Source organism: Meriones unguiculatus (genome assembly GCF_030254825.1).
Source record: "Meriones unguiculatus strain TT.TT164.6M chromosome Y unlocalized genomic scaffold, Bangor_MerUng_6.1 ChrY_unordered_Scaffold_23, whole genome shotgun sequence".
Classification (NCBI taxonomy): Eukaryota; Metazoa; Chordata; class Mammalia; order Rodentia; family Muridae; genus Meriones; species Meriones unguiculatus.
This window is the reverse complement of record NW_026843709.1, coordinates 18,248,102-18,272,551: the sequence shown is the minus strand read 5'-3', so window position 1 is coordinate 18,272,551 and position 24,450 is coordinate 18,248,102.

Genomic DNA, 24,450 nt, shown 5'->3' with positions numbered 1-24,450 from the left:
TACTGGCATAGAAACAGAAAGGAGGATCAATGGAACCGCATAGAAGACCCAGAAATAAATCCACACACCTATGAATACTCGATATTCGACAAAGAAGCCAATTCCATTCAATGGAAAAAAGACAGCATCTTCAACAAATGGTGCTGGACCAACTGGATGTCTACATGCAGAAAAATGAAAATAGATCCATATTTATCACCCTGCACAAAACTAAATTCAAAGTGGATCAAGGACCTCAACATAAAACCAGATACCCTAAATCAATTGGAAAAAAAAGTGGGGAACAGCCTAGAACTCATTGGCACAGGAGACAACTTCCTGAACAGAACACCAACAGCACAGGCTCTAAGAGCAACAATCAATAAATGGGACCTCATGAAACTGAAAAGTTTCTGTAAAGCAAAGGATACCGTCATCAAAACAAAACGACTGCCTACAGATTGGGAAAGAATCTTCACTAACCCTTTATCTGACAGAGGACTAATATCCAGTATATACAAAGAACTAAAGAAGCTGAAAAGCAGCAATCCAAGTAATCCAATTAAAAAATGGGGAACAGAGCTAAACAGAGAATTCTCGACAGAGGAATATCGAATGGCAGAAAAACACTTAAAGAAATGCTCATCCTCATTAGCCATCAGGGAAATGCAAATCAAAACGACCCTGAGATATCACCTTACACCCATCAGAATGGCCAAGATGAAAAACTCAAGCGATAACACATGCTGGAGAGGTTGTGGAGAAAGGGGAACCCTGCTCCATTGCTGGTGGGAATGTAAACTGGTACAACCACTCTGGAAAGCTATCTGGCGCTTTCTAAGACAAATAGGAATAGTGCTTCCTCCAGACCCAGCTATACCACTGCTAGGTATATACCCAAAGTTTGTTCAAGTACACAAAAAGGACACTTGCTCAACCATGTTTATAGCAGCTCTATTTGTAATAGCCAGAACCTGGAAACAACCCAGATGTCCATCAACGGTGGAATGGGTACAGAAATTGTGGTATTTTTATACAATGGAATACTACTCAGCAATCAAAAAGGAGGAAATCATGAAATTTGCAGGCAAATGGTGGGATCTAGAAAAGATCATTCTGAGTGAAATATCCCAGAAGGAGAAAGACAAACATGGGATATACTCACTTATATAGACCTATAAGATATGATAAACATAATGAAATCTATACACCTAAAAAAGATAATCAATTGAGCGGACATGGGGTAAGATGATCAATCCTCGTTTAGAAAGACAGATGGGATGTGCATTGAACGTACGACAGGAGTCTACTGAGCGCATCTGAAAGACTCTAACTAGCAGTGTTTTCAAAGCAAAGACTCATGACCAAACCTTTGGCAGAGTACAGGGAATCATAAGAAAGAAGGGGAGTTAGTCTGATGGGGAAAGGATAGGAGCTCCACAAGGACCAACTATATCTGGGCACAGGGTCTTTTATGAGACTGACATTCAACCAAGGACCATGTATGGATATAACCTAGAACCTCCACTCAGATGTAGCCTGTGGTAGCTCAGTAACCAATTTGTTTCCCAAAGTGAGGGGAACAGGGACTATTTCTAACAGGAACTCGATGACTGGCTCTTTGGTCTCCCCACCCCCGAAGGGAGGAGCAGTCCTGTTAGGCCACAGAGGAGGTCTTTGCAGCCAGTCCTGAAGATACCTGATAAAACAGGATCAGATGAATGGGGAGGAGGTCCCCCCCATCAGTGGACTTGGAAAGGGGCACGGTGGAGATGAGGGAGGGAGGGAGGGAGGGACTGGGAGGGAATGAGGGAAAAAAAAATTTTAGGGCAAGAGGAACACGATCTTACAATTTGTCTAGCAGCTTCTCTGGTAATATTAAATTGTTTTCTTAAGCTCTTGCTATTTTGATGATGTAATGCATGAGAATTTTGAGCCAATTTTTGTTGAGTTAATCCAACCAAACGTGTGGCTAGATTTGCTAAATCATTTCCTAAAGTTAAAGGTCTAGGAAGCCCTGAATGAGCTCTAATATGCCCTATGCAACAAGGCTGCACATGGCTCCAAATACTTTGTTGAATCTCTCTAAATAGATCTTGTATTTGTTTATAAGCTGTATTAACATATGCTATAGTCTCTTGTAAAGCTTTAGCTATATAATGGCTATCAGTATCAAGTTGAAAGAGGAAGAAGCCAAATTTTTAAAGACTGCAGCAACAGCTCGTAATTCTACAACTTGAGCTGAGGCTGGCAATGTTTGCAAAACAAAAGTTTGTCCCTGTAGTACATACACAGCTTTTCCAATTGAAGATCCATCAGTGAATACTGTTGGAACTTGAGGTAATGGCTTTTGTTTAATTATTTTAGGAAATACAAAAGCATGCTCATTGGCAAATTGAAGTAATTTATCTTTTGGCTAATGATTATCAATTCGTCCTAAATAATGAGCAAAAGCTATCACCTAACAATCTACATTTTGAAATAACCAATCTACTTGCTATTTGGTAAAAGGGACTCCAATTAAGAAGGGCTCTCTACCAAAATATTTATGAGATTCTGTGCGAGCCATTTGAACTAAACTAGCCACTGCTTCATAATATGGTGTCAGAACTTGAAAAAGAGAACAGGCAGGTACAACCATTATAATGGTCCTTCTTGCCACAATATAGCAGTTGGACTATGAACAGTAGCCGAAATATATGCACCCCATTTTTTTGAATAATGAATATATTGAACATGCTGTTTTTTAATAGCTAATTTTATTTTTTGCAAAGCATCACGAGCTTCTTTGGTAAGTTCCCTTTTTGACAAAGGATTAGCCTCTCCTTTTAAGATGTCAAAAAGTGGTTTTAGTTCTCCTGTTGTTAATTTTAAATGGAGTCTTAGCCAATTTACACTGTAACAAACAAAGCCCAGTTGGTTATTTTAGTTGAAGTTTCAATAAATTGGCGGACCCTTACCAGAAAGAGCTGACAAATACCTTGCAGCCAGAGATCTTTGAATTTTAACTGTTATTAACCTAATTATTTGGATGAGTACTATTGTCTGTATCTTAGTACCCCAATCCTTGGCCTTTTCCCCATTTTCTCCTTTCTTTTTAACAGGTCTCAAGGCTGCTTGCCAAACACTGTTAGCATTTTCATAAGCCAATTGTTTCACTAGTAACTATCCAGACCTTTCATCACTTATAAGTCTGTTTGCTGCTTGCATTAATTTTGCCACAGAATCTTGAAATAACTCATCAGATCCCTGACAGATTTTAGACAAATCCTCCACCTGTTTAACTGCTTGTGGAAGCTTATTCCAGGCCCTCTGGGAAGCAGTATTGACCTGAACATAAATGGCCACATCAAAATCCAATTGCTGTCCTATTTTCCTGTAGATTCCTTCTCCAGCAAGCATGTCATAAGTTAAAGGAATTTGCTGAGCTCGATTAAGTTTAGCTGTAGCTTGACAATGCTCTGCAAAATCTGACTTCCATAATAAATTATCTCCTCCTGTTAAGCATGCTCTTGCTAACTATTTCCAGTTCCCTGGGCAGAGGGCCTCAGTAGACATGGATTCCAGCAGAGCCAGGGTGAAAGGTGCTGTAGGTCCATATTGGGAGCATGCAGATTTTAATTCTCTTATTTGTTTAAAAGGTATAGGAGCATGGACTCTCACCATATTACCGTGTCCATTGGGTTGCTCTAGAACTGGAAAACTATAAAACTCAGATACGCCTTCTCCATTCTACCTGGCTTCTTGTAAAGAAGCTTGTAAAGCAGATACAGATGTTCATACAGTGGACAAATGGAAAGGTTCCCTTGTCTTCTGGGCCATTGAAACTGTAGTATTCCCAGGAGAATGGCCTAAGCCTTCCACCAATGATGGAGTTGGAGTGGGAGATTGATCCTCATTTTCCCTAGTAGTTAATGCTCCAATTTTTCTGTTTATTTCCTCCAAGCTCCACTCCAGTCTTTTAATTTCTTTTTGCCAAGGCTTATGCTTTTTAACAAACATAGCCTGAATTAGAGGGTATCCCTCAGAATAGTACTGCTGGTTCTTCCTCTAACTCTAACTCTGCATCCTCATTAGGTTGCAAGTCTTCCTCAAAGTCTCTTTCTGGCAAGAAATTATTGTCATCAGAAGGGAAATATAACTTCTCTGGAGAGGCTGATGGTATAATATAATTTTCTCTTGAAGCCTGCCATCTTTCTAAGCTCCTTTTCTCTGAGCCTGAAAGTTTAGCTTTCTCAGTGTTCTGCTGCTTATACAGACTACCTTTAATTAAGTTCCATAAAGAAAACACTAGGCTAATGCCTTGTCCCATTTTTATTCTGGGATTTGCTCACCGCACCCCTTCTACTTAATGTGAGCTTGCCAAACACTGCAGTGTCCCTCACTGAATCCCTGTATCTCAAGTCTCAATTTCGGGTACAAATCTGCTGGAGCCAGCCAGCAGAGTCGAACGGTTCTTGTGTCGGGAGTGAGGATTAATATTAATAAAATAAACACACAGCACACAGGAAACTTTTTTAAAGGTCTGACTTGACAGCCACAGCCAAAGGCAGGTGGCTGCAGCAAGCAGCAAGTCTCAAGTCTCTGCCTCCTCTTCTGCCTCCAGCCTTCTGACCTCTTTAATTGTCAGGAGTTACGTTTAGCCAGTAAAACATCTCAGAACAACAGGTTAATTTGCACAAGGAGCTCAGCTGAGGAAGAGGTATGACCCTCACAAGCTACTGTCACAAACAAAAGGAGATAGACTTGCAAGTTCTTCTCTGCCATTAGTAAAGGCCTCCTAAAAGCCATCTCTCCCCGCCAAGATTTAAATATCAAAGCAGGCCGCTGGAGTCATGGCTCCCAACAGGGCATTGTTCTTCTTGTGTCCTCAAATCCCTCTATTTATGACACTCTTTCTGCTTCCTCTCCTGCAGGCTTCCCAGAGCTCTGACTGGAGGGAGAATTTCATAGAGAAATCCTATTCAGAGCTTGGTATTTTAAGGTATCTCTGTCTACATAATATTAGACTGTGTGTTCTTGTATGCAATCCCATTTGATACAAAATCAAGCATTTCTCTCAATATGAAAACATGGCACTGATCTATCAGTTGAGGACAGAGAGCCACATATTTTAATATCAACAGCCGAGGTTGCTTAAAAATTTCCATAGGATACCCTGGGCCAACAAATAAATTAAATGCCACGTACCCATCCTAGTGGAAGACTGCTTTGGTCACAATAGATGGCCTTTATAAAACTTTTATCCCCCAGTATAATGAGACCTGGTAATAAGTGAATGCATAACATATTTTTCTTTCTACATTTATTTACATCACCCAGGATGGTTTTTCCTGTTTCCATCCATTTGTCTGAAAATATCATGATGTCATTTTCTTAGCGAAATAATACTCCTTTATAGAAATATTCCATATTTTCCCCAAAGGAGATTTTCATTCCTGTTCTTTAGAACATGGAATTTGCTGGGTGTTTCATCATTGTATTGAATGACAATATATCAGATAACTATGTTCTTTTAGTTTAGAAATCCCTCCATCTTCTTCTATTTCCTGGTGATTTGAATTGAAATGTTACCCTGAAGATCATCTATTAAAATGTGGAATCCCCAGTGAGGACATATCTGGAAAGTGTTATGAGATATGGCCTTGTTAGATAAAATAATTCCTATTGTAGTTATATTGTAGGTGTGCTTTGAAGTTGATATGTCAATGAATGTGACCAGACAGAATGGGCCTTAGTCTGTCTCTGTCACTTTATATCTTTGTTTCTGTAGGTATTGGTCTCTCTATTTCTGAATCTGTCTTTCTAGCTTTCTTTCTCTGTATCTCTCAGTCTCCCTCTCTATGCTTGCCTCATGTGGTTCAGTATGAAAATCTCTCAGTTTTCCTTAAGGATTACAACAGATAACTTTTTGCTGATGTGACCTCCTGAATGGTCTCTAAAATTATAAGCAAGGTTCCAAATAACAGTTTTTCTTCAAAGAATTGCCTTGGTTAGGAAGCATTTTCACAGTAAATATTTCCATGGCAGAGGACATATCTGTGCATTTAACAAATAATAATGGAATTTGTAATAATATGAAAATCCCATGTCAACGACACAACATTATTTATGACCTCTTGAAAGAAATAAACTATAAATGAAGCGGCAATAAAGTATATCAGCTGGAGTTATTCCACAGAAGTGTTGGCAACCCTCTATGAGAAGGTTTCCTTGGCTAACCTGGCCAGATAATTTTGCTGAACTAAATTCTTGGACACAGGAACTGTCATCTTAAGCATGCTGTCCATTTGGTGCTTTTTATAAAGGGCTCATATAACCTCTTATTGTCTTTCACCTGTTTCATGACATCATTCTCCCTCTCAGCCAATCAGTACCTGCGAGAATATTGAGATTTCAATGGAGATAAGTAAACAAACTTTCTTCAGTGTCCTGTAACTCTGAACACATGTGATTTTTTCTTGTGAATCCCACCAAGCCTTTATCTCATCCCTTTATCCCACAACTTTACTCCTGTTTTCCTCTGTGATAATGTCAGGTAGGAAATGAAAATTTAATGTTTAGTTAATAGGACAGCTTCCTAAGTAAGGAAGCATCAAAATGATGTAGGATTAAAGGAAATATACTGAATGACAAGGTGGTCTCCTATTGTGATTTTGGATCTGAAATTTCTGAGGTTGTAACTTTGAACTGAGCATTTACTGGCATACTCACTACATGTACCTTCACATTCTTATTGATATAATAGGCTGGCAGGGTCTAGGGTTTTCTGGGTATTGAATCTTTAAGAGTAGGGAAAAGGGAAGGAAACCAGACAATTCCTGGGACTGGTTTGGCTAAAACAGAGAAAGATAAGTTAGAACAAAAGGACAATTGAGCTGCAATAAACTATTTCAGCTGGAGCTATTCCACATTAGTGTTGACAACCCTCTGTGAGAGGGTTTCCTTGGCTAACATGGCCAGATCAGCAGCTCTGTCCTACTCAGTGGTTTCTGGGATTTACAGTTATAACTGGGCATTCAGGACAGAGAAATGGGTCCTTGTTATTTTTCTAGGACATAAGAACAGCTGTGTTTCCTGCTTGGTCCTTCAGACAATTTATCTGAATGTAGTGTTAGTGCCAGGACTGCTTGTTCAGAGGTGGCACCTGAGATCATGGGATCTGAGGTAGCTGAGTAACCACTTGTTCATGAATAGGATTCTCTACTACATAATGAGTTCCTTGAAAGCATGCTGACAAACTCAAACTGTGCTTTCTTTTAGCAGAATCTTTTTTCCATCTTAACAGTCATTGTAGAAGAGAGCAACATGGCAGCGCCAGGATGACTCTCTTTCTGACCAGCAGCACTGCAGGATCGGCATAGTGACCAACAGTTACAGCTCGCAGCACTAAAACACAAGCGATTGTGTTTCTGAGGTAAGAGGATAGCCCAATGTGGGGGATACAATTAGTTTCAACTCACCCAGCTAAAAAATGGAAGAGATGCGGTTCCAACTGAGTGCAAATGCCCAGGTACCCATTCACCAGAAAGGCAGAGTCACACTCTTCTATGCCTGCAGGTTCTACTTGCCAATCCAGGCAGAAGGGCAGTCCTCAAAGCATAGTCTGTGTGTCCCTGTCAGGAGGAAACTCCACAATGTAGGGATCATCAGGTCCAACTATCAGGACACCCAGCTCCAGAAGACTTTCTGGATTCATGCAAGCTCTATGCTCTAGCACACTACTGATGGTATGAGCACCATGCTCACATACCATTGAGTTCCACAAGGCCACTTGGGCACACAGCTGCATCCACAGTCCTACAAAAGCTGGACTTCTATCACAACAGCCCTCAGATACTGCTCTAAGATTCAAATAATTTTCCCTAGCTAAGCTGACAAAACTGTGGGTATCCCTGGTATTTCAACAGAGATGCACCCAACAATTACACCTTTAGAGCAACAGCTGCAGCTCACTAAATTCAGAGCAAGAAACCCAGCAGCAAGGCAGCCATCTCCAAGACCTCTCCTGGTGAGAGGAGAGCCTTTCTGAACAGTACAGTTACCAAACATGTCCATACATGACGTGATCTGTGACAATTCCTCAGAAGTACAACCATTCAGTTGACCATACACAAAAAGATGAGGAGAACTTTTTCAGAACCTGCCAAGTGGAGTCTCCCCATCCCAGGACCCAGCAGCCACCAGAAATTAACAGACAATACCTGAGACAAAGAGATCGGTAGAGGCCATTGAAAAAACACAACCAACAAAAGGCACAGCAATATGACATCCCCAGAACCCACTAATCCAAGGTCAAGTAGCCCTGAACACTGTAACATAAGTGTATTTCAAGAAGATAACCTTACATCTATGCTTATGAAGAGGTTATTGGAGGAAGCAAATGAAATGTGTAAAGAATCAGGGGAAGATATAATAAAATAGATTATGGCCATCCATAAAGAAATACTGGAAGATGCAGCCAAATAGTTTGTGGTATTTAGAGAGGAAATCATTAAATCATGGAAAGAAATAAAAGAAACAAAGGAATATTCAATGAAACAGGTGAGGAATTGAAGGAAAAACAGGAAAATACAGTCAGACATGTGAAGGAAATCAATAAAACAGTTCAAGATTTGAAGGTAGAATTGGAAAAATTAAAGAAAACACAAATGGAAGAAATCATGGATAGGGAGAACCTAGGAAAGAAAACAGGAAATACAGGGGTAAGCATAACCAACAGACTACAAGAGATGGAAGAAAGAATCTCAGGTGTGGAGGATACAATAGAAGAAATTGATGTATCCATAAAAGAAAATAATAAATCTAAAAAATTCCTGACACAAATCATTCAAGAAATCCAAGACAACATAAAAAGAAAAAAAACCTAAGAATAATAGAGGAAAAAGAACATTCTCTCCTCTAAGGCCCAGAAAATATTTTTACTAAAAACATAGAAGAAAATTCCCCAACTTAAAAGAGAGGCCTAAAAGAATACAAGAAGCCTGTGGAACACATAATAAATTAGAACAGAAAAGAAAATCCTCCTGTCACATAATAATCAAAACAGTAAGTATACAAAACAAACAAAAATACTTAAAGCTGCTAAGGAAAAAGGCCACATAACATATAATGGCAAACCCATCAGAATCACTCCCGACTTCTCAACTGAAACTATGAAAGCCAGAAGGGCATGGACAGAGATCACACAGACACTAAGAAAACACAGATGTCAGCCTAGGCTACTGTACCCAGCAAAACTATATTCAAATACAAAAACAAATTCCAACAATTCCTACACACAAATCCAGGGTTACAGAAGATACTAGAAGGAAATTACAACCCAGGAAAACTACTTTCAAGAAAACACAGGAAATAATTAGCCTCACTACAGCAAAACAAAAGTAGCCAAACACACAAACACAGTACCATAGCCAACATCAATATCAAAGGATCTAACAGCCACTGGTCATTAATCTCCCTCAACATCAATAGTCTCAATTCTCAAAAAAAAAAAAGACGCACACTAACAGAATGGATACGTAAACAAGATGCAGCACTGTGTTGTGAACTAAGGTACAAAGATAGACCTTACCTGAGGGTAAAGGGCTGGAAGACAGCTTTCCATGCAAATGGACCCAAGAAGCAAGCAAGAGTAGCCATTCTAATATCTGATAAAGTAGACTTTTAACTAAAATTAATAAAACAAAATAGACAAGGACATTTCATTCTCATCAAGGGAAAATTTCACCAGGAAGACATCACAATCCTGAAGAAATCCAAACAATAATTAAGTCTGACTTCAAAAGCCTATATGCCACAAAATTTGAAAATCTAAATGAAACGGATAATTTTCTTGACAGATTCCATATGTTGAAGCTGATTCAAGACCAGGTAAATCAATTTAATCATCCTATATCCTCTAAGGAAATAGAAGCTGTCATCAAAAGTCTCCTAAAAACCCTAGAAAAAGAAGATGCAGATACACCAAAAACGTGTAGACTGCTGGAAATAATCAAAGTGATGGCTGAAAGCAATCAATTAGAAACAAGTAAAACAATTCGAAGAATCAATGAAACCAAGAGCTGTTTCTTTGAGAAAATCAACAAGATAGAAAATCCTTAACCAAACTTACTATAAGGCAGAGAGACACCACCCAAATCAATAAAATCAGAAATGAAAAGGACTAACTACATACACTCAAGAAATCCAAACAATCATTAGGACTTACTTCAATATTCTACATGCCACAAAATTTGAAAATCTAAAAGAAATTGACAATTTTCTTGATCTATTCCACAGACCAAAGATGAATCAAGACCAGGTAAATCAATTAAATAGTACTATATCACCTAAGGAAATAGAAGAGATCATCAAAAGTCTTCCATCCAAAAAATCCAAGGACCAGATGATTTCAACACAGAATGCTATGAGATCTTCAAAGAAGAGTTAACTCCAGATCTCTTCAAAGGATCCACAAAATAGTAACAGAAGGAACAGTATCAAACTCATTTTACAAAGCCACAGTCACCTTGGTACCTAAACCACAGAGAGACCCAACAAAGAAAGAGAATTTCAGGCCAATCTCCCTTAAGAACATTGATGCAAAAATACTCAACAAAATACTTGCAAACCGAATACAAGAACACATCAAAGATATCATCCACTATGACCAAGTAGGCTTCATCCCACCATATTAACAAACTGTAAGAAAATAACCACATGATAATCTCCTTAGATGCTGAAAAAGCATTTGACAAAATCCAACATCCATTCATGTTTAAAATATTGGAGCGATCAGGGATAAAAGGCATAATTCTAAACATAGTAAAGGCAATATACAGCAAAACTATAGCCAACATCAAACTCAATGGAGAGAAACTTAAAGGAATCCCACTAAAATCAGGGAAAAGGCAATGCTGCCCACTCTTTCCATATCTCTTCAACATATTTCTTGGAGTTCTTGCTAGAGCAATCAGATAGTTGAAGTAGATCAAGTGGATACAATTTGGAAGGGAAGAAGTCAAAATATCACTATTTGTAGATGATATGATAGTAAACGTGGGTGACCCCAAAAATTCTACCAGATAACTCCTACAGCTGATAAACACATTCATCAAAGTGGCCCGATAAAAAATTAACTCAAAACACTCAGTATCCCTCCTGTATACAAAAGACAAAAGGGCTGAGAAAGAAATTAGGGAAAGAACACTCTTCACAATAGCAACAAATGACATAAAGTATCGTGGTGTAACCCTAACCAAGCAAGTCAAAGACTTGTATGAAAAAAATTTTAAGTCTCTGAAGAAAGAATTAGAAGATGTCAGAAGATGGAAAGATCTCCCATGCTCATGGCTTGGCAGGATTAACATAGTCAAAATGGTCATCTTACCAAAACCAATCTACAGATCCAATGCAATTCCCATCAAATTAACAACACAATTCTTTAAAGAACTTAAAGGAAAAATTCTCAACTTCATATACAAAACAAGAAACTCAGAATTGCTAAAACAATCCTCTACAATAAAAGATATTCTGGAGATATGTCCAACCCTTTTCTAAAGCTGTACTAAGAAGCAACAGAAATAAAACTGCATGGTACTGGCGGATCAATAGACACCAATAGAAGACCCAGAAATAAAAATTCAAATAGATCCATACTTATCACAACTCAGAAAACTAAAGTCCATGTGGATCAAAGACCTCAACATAAAACTAGACACATTAAATCGGGTAGAAGAAAAAGTGTAGAAGACCCTAGAAATAATTGGCAGAGGAGACAACTTCCTAAACAGAACACCAACAGCAGTCTCTAAGAGCAACAGTCAATAAATGGGACTTCATGTAATGGAAAAACTTCTGTAAAGTAAAGGACACCATCATCAAAACAAAGCAAATGCCTACAGATTGGAAAAGAATCTTCACTAACCCTTTATCTGAAAGAGGGCTAATATCCAGTATCCATAAAGAACTAAAGTTGAAAAGCAACAAACCAAGTAATCCAATTAGGAAATGGGGAACAGAGCTGAACAGAGAATTCTCGATAGAGGAATATCGAATGGCAGAGAAACACTTAAAGAAATGCTCAATATCATTAGCCATCAGGGAAATGCAAAACAAAACGACCCTGAGATTTCACCTTGCAACCATCAGAACGGCCAAAATAAAAAACTCAAGTGACAACACATGCTGGAGAGGTTGTTGAGAAAGGAGAACTCTCCTCCACTGCTGGTGGAATATAAACTGTACAACCACTCTGGAAATCAATCTGCACTTTCTTAGACAACTAGGAATTGTGCTTCCTCAAGATCCAGCCATACCACTCCTAGGCATATACCGAAAAGAGGCTCAAGCACACAATAGAGCTGGGTGTTTTAAGGTCAATCTCTGCATAATATCACTGTGGGTCTCTATGCATTACCATTTCATGCAGAAAGAAGCATCTCTGTGGATCTAAGAACATGACACTGATATATCAGTTGAAGCAGAGAGCAACATATTTTAATGACAACAGCCTTTGTTGCTTGAAAATTTCTTTAGGATGCCTTGGCCCTACAACACAATTTATTGTTCGTAAATCTCCAAATTGGAATACTGGTTTGGTAAGACTAAATGGCCTATTGGAACTTTATCCTCCACTATTAGGAGATCTCCTGATAAGTGAATATATACCATATTTGCCTTTCTGATTTTAGTTACTTCACCCAGGATGATTTTTCCTGCTTCCATCCTTTTGCCTGAAAATATCATGATGTCATTTTATTAGCTGAATAATACTCCACTAATGAATTATGCCACATTTTCCACAAAGGAGATTTTCAATACTATATTTAGGCCTTCAATCTTGCTGGATTTTAATCATTGTGTTGAACAACAAATTATCAATATAACTATGTTCATTTAGCATAGAAGTCCCTCCATCTTCTTCCACTACCTGCTGATTTGAAATGTAATGTTCCCTTGAAGCTCATCTATTTTTTCAAGTTTAGTCCTGGGTGAGAAAATATATGAGAGGGGTTAGAATTTATGGCCTTATAAGATACTATAATTCCTATTTGAGTTATATTTTAGGAGGGTGTACTTTGAGGTTGATATGCCAATGAAACTGACCAGAGAGAATGGAGTGTCTGTCTCTTTCACTTTTTTTTTTTTTTTTGTACTTTATAGCAATGAATATGTTGGTTTTATTGTTAATTTGTTACAAACTAGAATCATCTGAGCAGGAAGATTCACCTGAAGAATAGCAATGACTAACTGATGTGGGAAGATGCAAGGCATTTATGAGCAGCACCTTCTGGTAGTGTAGAGATAAATGGGACAGCAGAAGGAAGATGGCTTGACATTAGCATACCTCATGCTCTTTCTTTTTTTTAAATTTTTATTTGTTATATTAATTACAGTTTATTTACTTTGTATCTCAGCTCTAGCTTCCTCCCTCATTCCCTCCCAACCCCACCCTCCCTTCCTCATCTCCTACCTGCCCCTCTCTAAGTCCACTGATAGGTGAGGTCCTCCTCGCCTTCCATCTGAACCTAGGTCATCAATTCTCTTCAGGTCTGGCTGCAATGTCCTCCTCTGTGGCCCAAGGCTGTTCCTCCCTTGCGGTGTGTGTGTGTGTGTGTGTGTGTGTGTGTGTGTGTGTGTGTATGTATGTGTGTGTATCAAAGACCCAGCCTCTGAGTTCATATCGACAGTCCCTGTTCCCTTTACTAGGGAACCCATTTGGATATTGAGCTGCCATGGGCTCCATCTGAGCAAGGGTTCTAGGTTATATCCATGCATGGTCCTTGATTGGAGAATCAGTCCCAGGAAAGACCTCTGTGCCCAGATATATTTGGTCCTTGTGGAATTCCTGTCCTCTCTAGATATTATTAACTCTTCCTTCCTTTATATGATTCCCTGCACTCTGTCCAAGGTTTGGTTTTTAGTCTCAGCATCTGCCTTGATACACTGCTAGGTAGAGTCTTTCAAAGGTCCTCTCTGGTAGGCTCCTGTCCTGTCCTGTCCTGTTTCCTGTTTTCTTCTTCTTCCAATGTCCATCCTATTTGTCTTTCTAAGTGAGGATTGATCATCTTACCCTGGGTCCTCCTTCTTGTTTAGCTTCATACAGATTTTAGTATGTTTATCCTATTTTATAGGTCTAGTGTCCACTTATAAGTGAGTATATATCGTGTGTGTCTTTCTGCTTCTGGGATACCTCACTCAGAATGATCTTTTCTGGAGCCTACCATTTGCCTGCAAATTTCATGATTTCCCTGTTTTTAACTGCTGAGTAGTATTCCACATTTGGCTAAGGCTGAGGATCTGGCTTGCTTCCATGTATGTGGACCTATCTGCATTGCCCACGTGGCACGCCTGGGTTGGCTACTCAGAGGCTATTTAAGCTGTGGGCTGGCTTTCCCCAGGGTCCGAGGATTGTTCAAGGTTTCTGAATAAACTGCATTGAAAAAAAAAAAAAAGAAACCAGGGTGAGCAAGAGCCAGCCAGTAAGCAGCACCCCTTCATGCCCTCCTGTCTCCAAGTTTTTGTCCTGTTTGAGTTCCTGTCCTGACTTTCTTTGATGATGAACAGCAATATAGAAGTGTAAGCTACATAAACCCTTTCCTCCCTAAAAAAAAAAAAAAAAAAAAAAAAGAGTAGCTAGGAAGGTGGGGAACCACTGCTGTAGAGAAATAGGACCAATGGGACTTACATATATACATATATGTGTGTGTTCTATATAAAATTATTACATATAAGTATATTATATATTTATATATAATTATGTATAAATGTATAACAAATAATTATAATTTATAAAGCTAAATGCATATGTAATTTCTAAGCCAGCTTAGGTTAAAATAACAAGAGCTGAGTCAGCCTGAGTGACTGAGAAAACAAGAGATTCTAAGTCTTGAGGCTGGGTCTGTCAGTAGTCCCAATCTGGTCCAAAACCCTAGAAAGTTCCTCACAAGTTGTTGATCTTAACTCTACCTTGGAAGCCTGGAAATGCTTATTCATATCTCATCCACTAAATCAGCATCTTCAGCAAACAGGAAATTAAGTCAATATCAAGAAACAACCCAGATGTCCCTCAATGAAGGAATGGATACAGAAATTATGGTACATTTACACAATGGAATACTACTCTTTCACTTTTTATATTTGTTTCTTTTTGTCTTGGTCCCTCCATTTCTGAATCCATCTCTCTAGCTCTTTCTCTCTGTCTCTCTCTGTCTCCCTTTCTCTAACTTGTGCTTATGGTTCATTATGAAGAGCTCTCAGCTCTGCTGAAGGACTACAACAAGGTGACTGCATGCTGATGTGACATCCTGGATGGTCTGTGTAAAAGTATCATAATGTTACTAACAAGGTCCCAATTAAATGCTTTATGTTCAAAGAGTTGCCTTTGAACATAAAGCATTTAATTGGTCAGGGAGTGTTTTCAACTTAAGTAATTCACTGTCTGAGGACACATCTGTGCTTTTAACAAATAATAAGGGAATCTGTGATGATGTGCAGGTCACATGTTAAGGACAAATGAATTTATTGATGAACATTGGAAAAAATATGTGACAACTTTTCTGAACTAAGATTCTTGGAAACAGGAACTGTCATCTCTGGGTTGTTTGCTTTCAGATGCCCAGATTGAGGCATGTAGGGCTGCTCAGCCTTTCTCTCAAACAAACTGTCCATTTATCCATTTTTAGTAACTGGCTCCTGAAACTCTTACTGTTTCATGACATCATTCTCCCTCTCAGCCAATCAGCTCATGAGAGAATCTTGAGTTTTCCATGGAGATGAGTAAACATACTTTCCTCAGTGTCCAGTATATTTGATCCTGTGCACATGTGACTTGTTCTTGTGAAACCCAGAAAGCCTTTATCTCATCCCTTATTCAGATCCCACACTTTTACTCCTGTATACCTTTGTGAAAAATGTCAGGTAGGCAATTAAACTTTAATGTGGAAGCTTCAAAGTGATGTGGGATTAAGGGGAATGTACCAAATGGCAAGGTAGACTTCTATTGTCGACTTGGTTCTGAAATTTCCCAGGTTGTGACTTTGAACTAGCCAGTTATGTGTGTACTCACTAAATCTGCCTTCACATTCTTATTGATATAATAGGCTGGAAAGGCCTATGGTCCCTGGTGTATTGAGTCTTTAAGAGCAGAAAAAAGTGAAGGAAAACAGACCATTCCTGGGACTGGTTTGACTGAAACAGAGAAAGTTAGGTGAGAGTAAAAGAAGAACTGAGGGGCAATAAACTTTTACTGCTGGTGCTATTCCACATTAATATTCTCAGCCCTCTATGAGAGGATTGCCTTGGCTTACATGACCAGATCAGCATCTCTGTCCTACACAGTGGTCATTGAGAAATTCTCATGGTTTTGGGGTTTAAAGTTAAAACTGGGCATTCAGGATAGAGAAATGTGTCCTTCTTATATGCCTAGGACATAAGAGCAACTGTGTGTCCTGCCGTGGTCCTCTAGACAATCCATCTAAATGTATTTTAATACTAGGACTGCTCCTTCAGAGGTACCACCTGAGCTCATGGGATGTGAGGTAGCTGGGTAACCACTAGTTCATAGCTATGATTCTCTGCTACATAATGAGTTCCTGGAAAGCATGCCTTACACAGTCAAACTCTATCCTCCTTTTGCAGAATATTTTCTCCATGTTAAAAGCCATTGTAAAAGTTGTCAAAATTTTTTTTTTTGCTTATGTTGTAATTTGATATACATTACACTCCTTTTCCTATGCTCCCAAGTTCAAATTCGTACCGTTTCACACTGTTTTTTTTCTTTAAAATACTTCAGTTTTAGTATGTGGTGTTCATATACTCATTGGAACATGATCAGAGTCTCAGTTCTAAAGTCCCTTAAAGAAAAATGAAATCATCCTTACTGCACCTTTCTACCACCCTCAAGAAGAAGTCATTAATCCTGAAGAGCTCTATACTTCATCACCTTGATCACAGTTTGTCTTATGTATTTATTTATTATGATTTGTTCATTTGTATCCCTATGATGCCTCCACCCTCTTCTCTGTCCATTCTGATCCACCCTACTTATTCTACCCCTATGCCCTTTTTCCTTATTCCTGATTGGGGAGATCCTCCTCCTGCTTCTGTCTGACCCTATCAGTACTCATCAATGCTACCTGCATCATCTTCCTCTGCAGCCAGATTCTCAGGACATTTTTTTTTTCCTTTGGTCTTCAATTCCTGGTAGTTATGACAATCTTTCTGCCTTCTCTCCTGAAGCTTTCCAAGAGCTCTGAGGGGAGGGAGGATTTCATAGGGAAAACCCATTTAGAGCTGTGTGTTTAAAGTTCTCTCTCTGCATAATATTGGTCTGTGGTTTTGTCATGCATCCAATTTGGTACAGAAGGAAGCAAATCTGTGAATCCAAGAACATGGCACTGAACTATCAGTTGATTGCAGAGACCAACATATATTTAATAACAACAGCCTGGGTTGCTTGAAAATTTCTGTAGGATGCCATGCCCCTACAATTTAATTAACTGCCAGATAATCCCCCTAGCAGAACACTGGTTGGTTCACAGTATATTTCCTATTGGAACTTTGCCCCCAACAATTAGGAGACCTCCTAATGTGTGAATACATACCATATATGTCCTTCTGCATGTTAGTTACTTCACCCAGGATGATTTTTCCTGGTTCCATCCTTTTGCTTAAAAATGTCATATGTCATTTTCTTAGCTGAATAATACTCCCTTATGGAAATATTCCACATTTTCCCCAAAGGAGATTGTCGGTCCTGTTCTTTAGTCCTTTGAAATTTCTGGGAATTTAATCATTTTATTGAATGTCAGACTATCAGGATAACTATGTACTTTTAGCCTAGAAGTCCCTCTATCTTTTTACACTTCCTGATGATTTGAATTACAGTGTCTGCTTGAAGCTCATCTGTTTACATATTGAGTCTCCAGTGAGAAAATGTCTGGCAAAGTTTAGGAGGTATGACCTTGTTAGATAATATAATCCCTATTGGATTATATTATACGAGGGAGTTCTTTGAGGTTGATAAGCCGTTGAATGTGAGCAGACAGAATTGGGTTTCTGTCTCTCAGTCTTTTCCTATATATCATTGTTTCTGTTCTTCTTGGTCTCTCTCTATCTGAATCTGTCTCTCTAGCTCTTTCTCTCTGTGTCTCTCTGCTTGCCACTTGTGGTTCAGTATGAAAAGTTTTAGTTTGCTGAAGGACTACAACAAGATGACTACTTGCTGATGTGACATCCTGTATGATCTCTGTAAAAATATCATGATGTCATTTTTTTAGTTGAATAATACTCCATTATGTACATATTCCACATTTTCCCCAAAGGAGATTGTCTATCCTGTACTTTAGTCCTTGGAAGATGCTGGGACTTTAATCATTGTATTGAAAGAGGAAATATCAGGATAACTGTGTTCTTTTTACCTAGATATACCTCTATCTTCTTCTAGTTCCTCTTTATTTGAATTTCAGAGTCCATTTGAAGCTCATCTATATATATGTTTAGTCTCCAGTGAGGAAATGTCTGGAAAGGTTTAGGAGGTATGGCCTTGTTAGATAATAGCATTCCATTTATTTCCCTAATTTCTTTCTCAGCTCATTTGTATTTTGTATAAAGCAGGGCTACTGATTATTTCTGAGTTTATTTTTTATCCAGACACTTTGCTGAAGGAAATTATTAGCTGTAGGCCTTCCCTGATAGATTTTTGGTTTTACGCAGGTATACTATCACATCATTTGCAAATAGTGAGATTTTTGTTTTTATTTCTTCCTTTCCAAATTGTATCCCCTTGATCTCCTTCAGTTGTCTTATTGCCCTAGCAAGAAATTTCAGAACTATGTTGAAGAAGTATGGACTGAGTGGAAAGCTTTGCCTTGTCCCTGATTAATGTAGAATTGCTTAAATTTCTCTTAGTTTATTTTGATGTTTGCTGTAGGTTTGCTCTATGTTCATTTACTATATTTAGATAAGTGCCTTGTATCCCTGATCTCTCCTATGTGTTAAACATGAATGGATATTGGATTGTGCCAAATGCTTTTTCAGCATTGAAGGAGATTATCACGTGTTTTTTTTTTTTCTTCAGTTTGTTAATATGGTGGATCACATTGATGGATATCCATATATTGAGCCACCCCTGCGTACCAGAGGTGAAGCCTACTTGGTCATAGTTGATGATATCTTTGATGTGTTCTTGTATTAGGTCAAAGGCATAAAGTATCTTGGTGTGACCCTAACCAAGCAAGTCAAAAAATATATGAAAAAAACTGAAGTCTCTGAAGAAAGAATTAGAAGAAGATATCAGAACTTAGACAGATGTGCCCTGGTCATTGGCTTGGCAGGATTAACATTGTAAAAATTACCATCTTACCAAAAGCAATCTACAGATTCAATGCAATTCCCATCAAATTACCAACACAATTCTGCACAGACCATGAAAGAAAAATTCTCAACATCATATGGAAAAACAAGAAACCAAGAATTGCTAAAACAATGTTCTACACTTAAAGGTCTTCTAGAGGTAGCTCCATCCCTGATCTTAAGCTATATTATAGAGCAACAGTAATAAAAACTGCATGGTACTATCATAGAAACACAATGGTTGATCAATGGCACCAAATAAAAGACCCATAAATAAACCCACACACTTGTGGATACCTTATTTTTGACAAAGATTCCAAAACCAAATAAAGGAAAAAAGACAGTATCTTTAGCAAATAGTGCTGGTCTAACTGGATGTCTACATGTAGAAAAATTCAAATAGATCCATACTTACCACCCTGCACAAAACTAAAGTCCAAATGGATCAAAGAACTCAACATAAAACCAGACACATTAAATCGGTTAGAAGAAAAAGTGGGGAAGAGCCTTGAACACATTGGCACAGGAGACAACTTCCTGAACAGAACACCAACGGCACAGGTTCCAAGAGCAACAATTAGTAAATGGGACCTCATGAAACTGAAAACTTCTGTAAAGCAAAAGACACTGTCATGAAAAGAAAACAAATACCTACAGATTGGGAAAGACTCTTCATCAACCCTGTATGTGACAGAGGGCTAACATCCAGTATATATAAAGAACTAAAGAAGTTAAAAAGCATCAAATCAAGTAATCCAATCAAAACATGGGCAACCTAGCTAAACAAGGAATTCTCGATAGAGGAATATCAGAATATCAAATTGCAGAGAAACACTGAAATAAATGTTCAACTTTATTAGCCATCAAGAAAATGCAAATTAAAACAACCCTGAGATATCACCTTACACCTATCAGAATTGCCAAATTCAAAAACTCAAGTGATAAGACATACTGGAGAGGTTGTGGAGAAAGGAAACCCTTTTCCACTGCAGGTGGGAATGTAAACTTATACAGCCATTCTGGAAATCAATCTGGTGCTTCCTCAGATAACTAGGGATAGTGCCTCCTCAAGATCCAGCTATATTACTCCTAGGCATATATACAAAAGTGGCTCAAGTACACAATAATGACATTTGCACAACTATGTTTGTAGCAGCTTTATTTGTAATATCCAGAACTTGGAAACAACCCAGATGCCCCCCAACTGAAGAATGGATACAAAAATTGTGGTATATCTACTCAATGAAATATTAATCAGCAATAGAAAACAAGGAAATCATGAAATTTGCAGGTAAATGGTGGGAACTGGAAATGAGCTATCCTAGAACGATAAAGACACACACAGTATGTACTTACCCATATAAACATTTAATATAGGATAAATGTACTAAATCTGTACAACTAAGGAAACTAATCAAGAGGTAGGACTCTGGCTAACATGCTCAATCCCCATCCTGAAAGAAAAAGAGTATGGACATCAGAAGAAGGAGAAAACAGGGAACAAGTTAGGAGCCTACCACAGAAGGCCTCTGTAAGGCTCTGCCATGCAAACTATCAAAGCAGATGCTGAGATTTTTGGCCCATGGTTGGGCAGAGTGCATGGAATCTAATGAAAGAATTGGGAAATATTAAGATCTGGAGAGTACAAGAGCTCCACAATCAACAGAACCAAAAAATCTGAGCACAGGTTTCTTTCCAAAGACTCATACTCCAACCAAGTACTATGCATTAGATAACCTAGAACTCCTGCACAGATATAGCCTATGGCATTTCATTCCCATTGGGCTCCATAGTAATGGGAAGATGGACTGCCTCTGACATGAACTGATTGGCCTGTTCTTTGTAAACCACACTTTGATCTTAGAGAAGCCTTAACAGTCCACAGAGGAAGACAATGCAGCCACTCCTGATGAGATGTGATAGAGTAAAATCAGAAGGAAGAAGAAGAAGTCCTCCCCTATCAGTGGACTTGGGGAGGGACATGAGTGGACAAATTGGAGTGATGGTGGGAATGGGAGGGGAAGATGGAGGAGTTTATGGAGAGCTTCAAAGTGAATAAAGTATAACTAATAAAAATTAAAATAATATTTTAAAATATAATTCCTTTTGGTGTTATATTATAAGAAGGTCTGCTAGAAGGCTGATATGCATATGATAGTGAACAGACAGAATGGCGTCTCCATATCTCTGTCTCTATTAATTTATATCTTTGTTTCTGTAAGTTTCTGTCTTCATATTTCTGAATCTGCTTCTCTAGCTCTTTCTCTCTCTTGCTCTCTCTGCCACATGCTCTCTTGCTGCTGCTTGTGGCTAAGTAAGAAAAGCTCTCAAATCTGCTGTAGGACTACAAGAAGATTACTGCTTGCCAATATGACATCATGGATATTCTCTGTAAAAATATAAGTAAGGTCCCAATTAAGCACTTTGTGTTCAAAGATTAGCCATTGTCAGGGAGCATTTTCACAGTAAGTAGTTCAATGACTGAGGACATATGTGCATTTAACAAATAATAATGGAATCTGTGATAATGTGAAACTGGTGACTTTATAAAAGACCACTTGAAAGAAATATGTGACACTTTTCCTGAACTAAGAATCTTGGATACAAGAAGTGTCATCTCTGGGTTGTGGGATTTCAGCTGTCCAAATTGAGGGATATAGAGCTTAGTTCAGCCTTTCTTTCAAGCAGGCCGCTCACTTGGCCCTTTTTAATAACTGGCTCCAGAAACTTACTGGCTTTCATCTGTTGCATGGTATCATTCTCCTTCTCAGCCAATCAGTACCTGAGAGAATTTTGGGGATTCCATAGAGATGAATAAACAAACATTCCTTAGTGTCCTGTGCAAATGTGACTTTTTTTGTGAAACCAAACAAGCCTTTATCTCATCCCTTTTTCCATATCTTACCTGTTTACCACTGTGACAATGTCAGGTAGGAAATGAAACTTTAATGTTTATTTAATTGTACAGCTTCCTAAGTAGGGAAGCTTCAAAGTCATGTGAGATTAACAGGAATGTATAGAATGACAAGGTGGTCTCCTACTGGGCTCTTGGATCTGAAAAATCCTAGGTTGTAACTTTCAACTGAGCAGTTATTCATGTTCTCACTAAATGTACCTTCACATTCTTATTGATGTAATTGGCTGGCAGTGTCTAGGGTTCCTTGTGGTATTGAGAATTTAAGGGCAGGGAAAAAAGAAGGAAAGCAGACAGTTCCTGGGACTTGTGTGGCTGAAAGAGAGAAAGATTGCTGTATGTAAAAAGGAGAACTGAAGGGCAATAAACTATTTGACATCTGGAGTTTTTGCACACTATTTTTGGCAAACTCCTATGAACTGGGCTGCCTTGGCTGATCTGGCTGGTTTTTCTCAGTGGCCAGTGAGAAACCATACTGGTCCTGGGGTTTACAATTAAAACTGGTCATTTAGGACTGAGAAATGGGTCCCTGTTATATGGCTAGTACATAAGAGCAGAAGTGTTTCTTGATGTTGTCCTCCAGACAAACCATGTAAATGTAGTATTAGTGCCACAACTGCCTGTTCAGAAATGCCAACTTGAGCTCATGGGGTCTGAGGTAGCTGGGTAAGCACTAGTTCATGGCTGGGATTCTCTGCTACATAATGAGTTCCTGGAAAGCATGCCATTCAAAATCAAACTCTGCCCTCCTTAAGCCGAATCTTTTCACCATGTTAAAAGTCATTTTGAACATTGAACAATCCTCGGACCCCGGGGAAGGCCAGCCCACAGCTTAAATAGCCTCTGGGTAGTCAACGCAGGCGTCCCACGGGGGCAATGCAGTTAGGTCCACCTACATGGAAGCAAGCCAGATCCTCGGCCTTAGCCAAATGTGGAGTTGTTCGTGACAGAGAGCACTCACCATCGGGAAGGTGGAAGGCAGAAACCAGCTCCATCTTTAAGGCATAGCATTCCGCAGCTCTCTACAGTTCCTAAACTGCATTGAAAAAAAAATGTACAGCCCCATAGTTTTCACCCCATTTTTCTCCCTTCTTCCCTCCTTCCTTTGGTCCTTCCTCCCTCAGCTCCTTCCTCGTTCCAGTCTTGCCAAGATATTGATAATCTTGATACCTTCATCAAATGCTGTCTTTTGTTGAATTCACAGCTATTTTCTAAGTTCTTACAATAAGTATTTAAATCCTTGGTTTATAACTGGTCTTTTTATTACATCTATTTATATTTATTAATATAAAACACCTTGAAGGTTTTCCTTTTGTTAAAAACCAATGTATTGATGTTATATTTCCACTATTATCCAGTTCAAATAAATACTTTCTGATTGTCAAAAAAAAAGTCATTTTGAAAGTTGTCAACGTATTATTTTTATTTATTATGTGGGGAATTTATATAATATACATTATACTCCTTTTCCATTGATGCCAGGTTTAAATTCCTACCCAGGAGTCACACTGACTTTTTTTTTCTTTGAAATACATCAGTCCTAGTATGTGCTGTTCACATAATCATTGGAACATGATCAGAATCTCAGTGTCAAGTCCTCTAAAGAAAACTGAGTTCATCCTTGTCCCACACTGTCACCAACACCAAGAAGAAGTCATCCGACCTGAAGAGCTCTATACTTCATCACCTGTTCACAGTTTTTCTTATGTATTTATTTGCTACAATTAGGTCACTTTGTATCCACTTGCTGCCCCTTCCCTCTTCACCTTCCAGTCCTTCCTACCCTCCTTCTATCCCTATGGACTTTTTCTAGTTCCCTGATTGGGGACATCCTCCTACCCCTTGCATCTGACCCTACTTTAGGAGTTCTAATCTAGGCTGGCTGCATTTTCTTCTTCTGTGGCCTGATACTCAGGGCATTGTTCTTGTGTCCTCAATTCTCTCTAATTATGACCCTCTTCCTGCCTCCTCTATTGCAAACTTTCCAGAGCTCTGAGTGGAGGGAGAATTTCATAGGAAAATCTCATTTAGAGCTATGTGTTTCAAGTTCTCTCTCACTGCATATCATATTCTGGGTGTCTGTATGCTATCCCATTTGATGCAGAAGGAAGCATCACTTTGGATGCAAGAACATGACACTGATCTATCATTTGAGGGCAGAGAGCAACATATTTTAACAACAGCCTGGTTTGCTTGAAAATTTCCATAGGATACCCTGG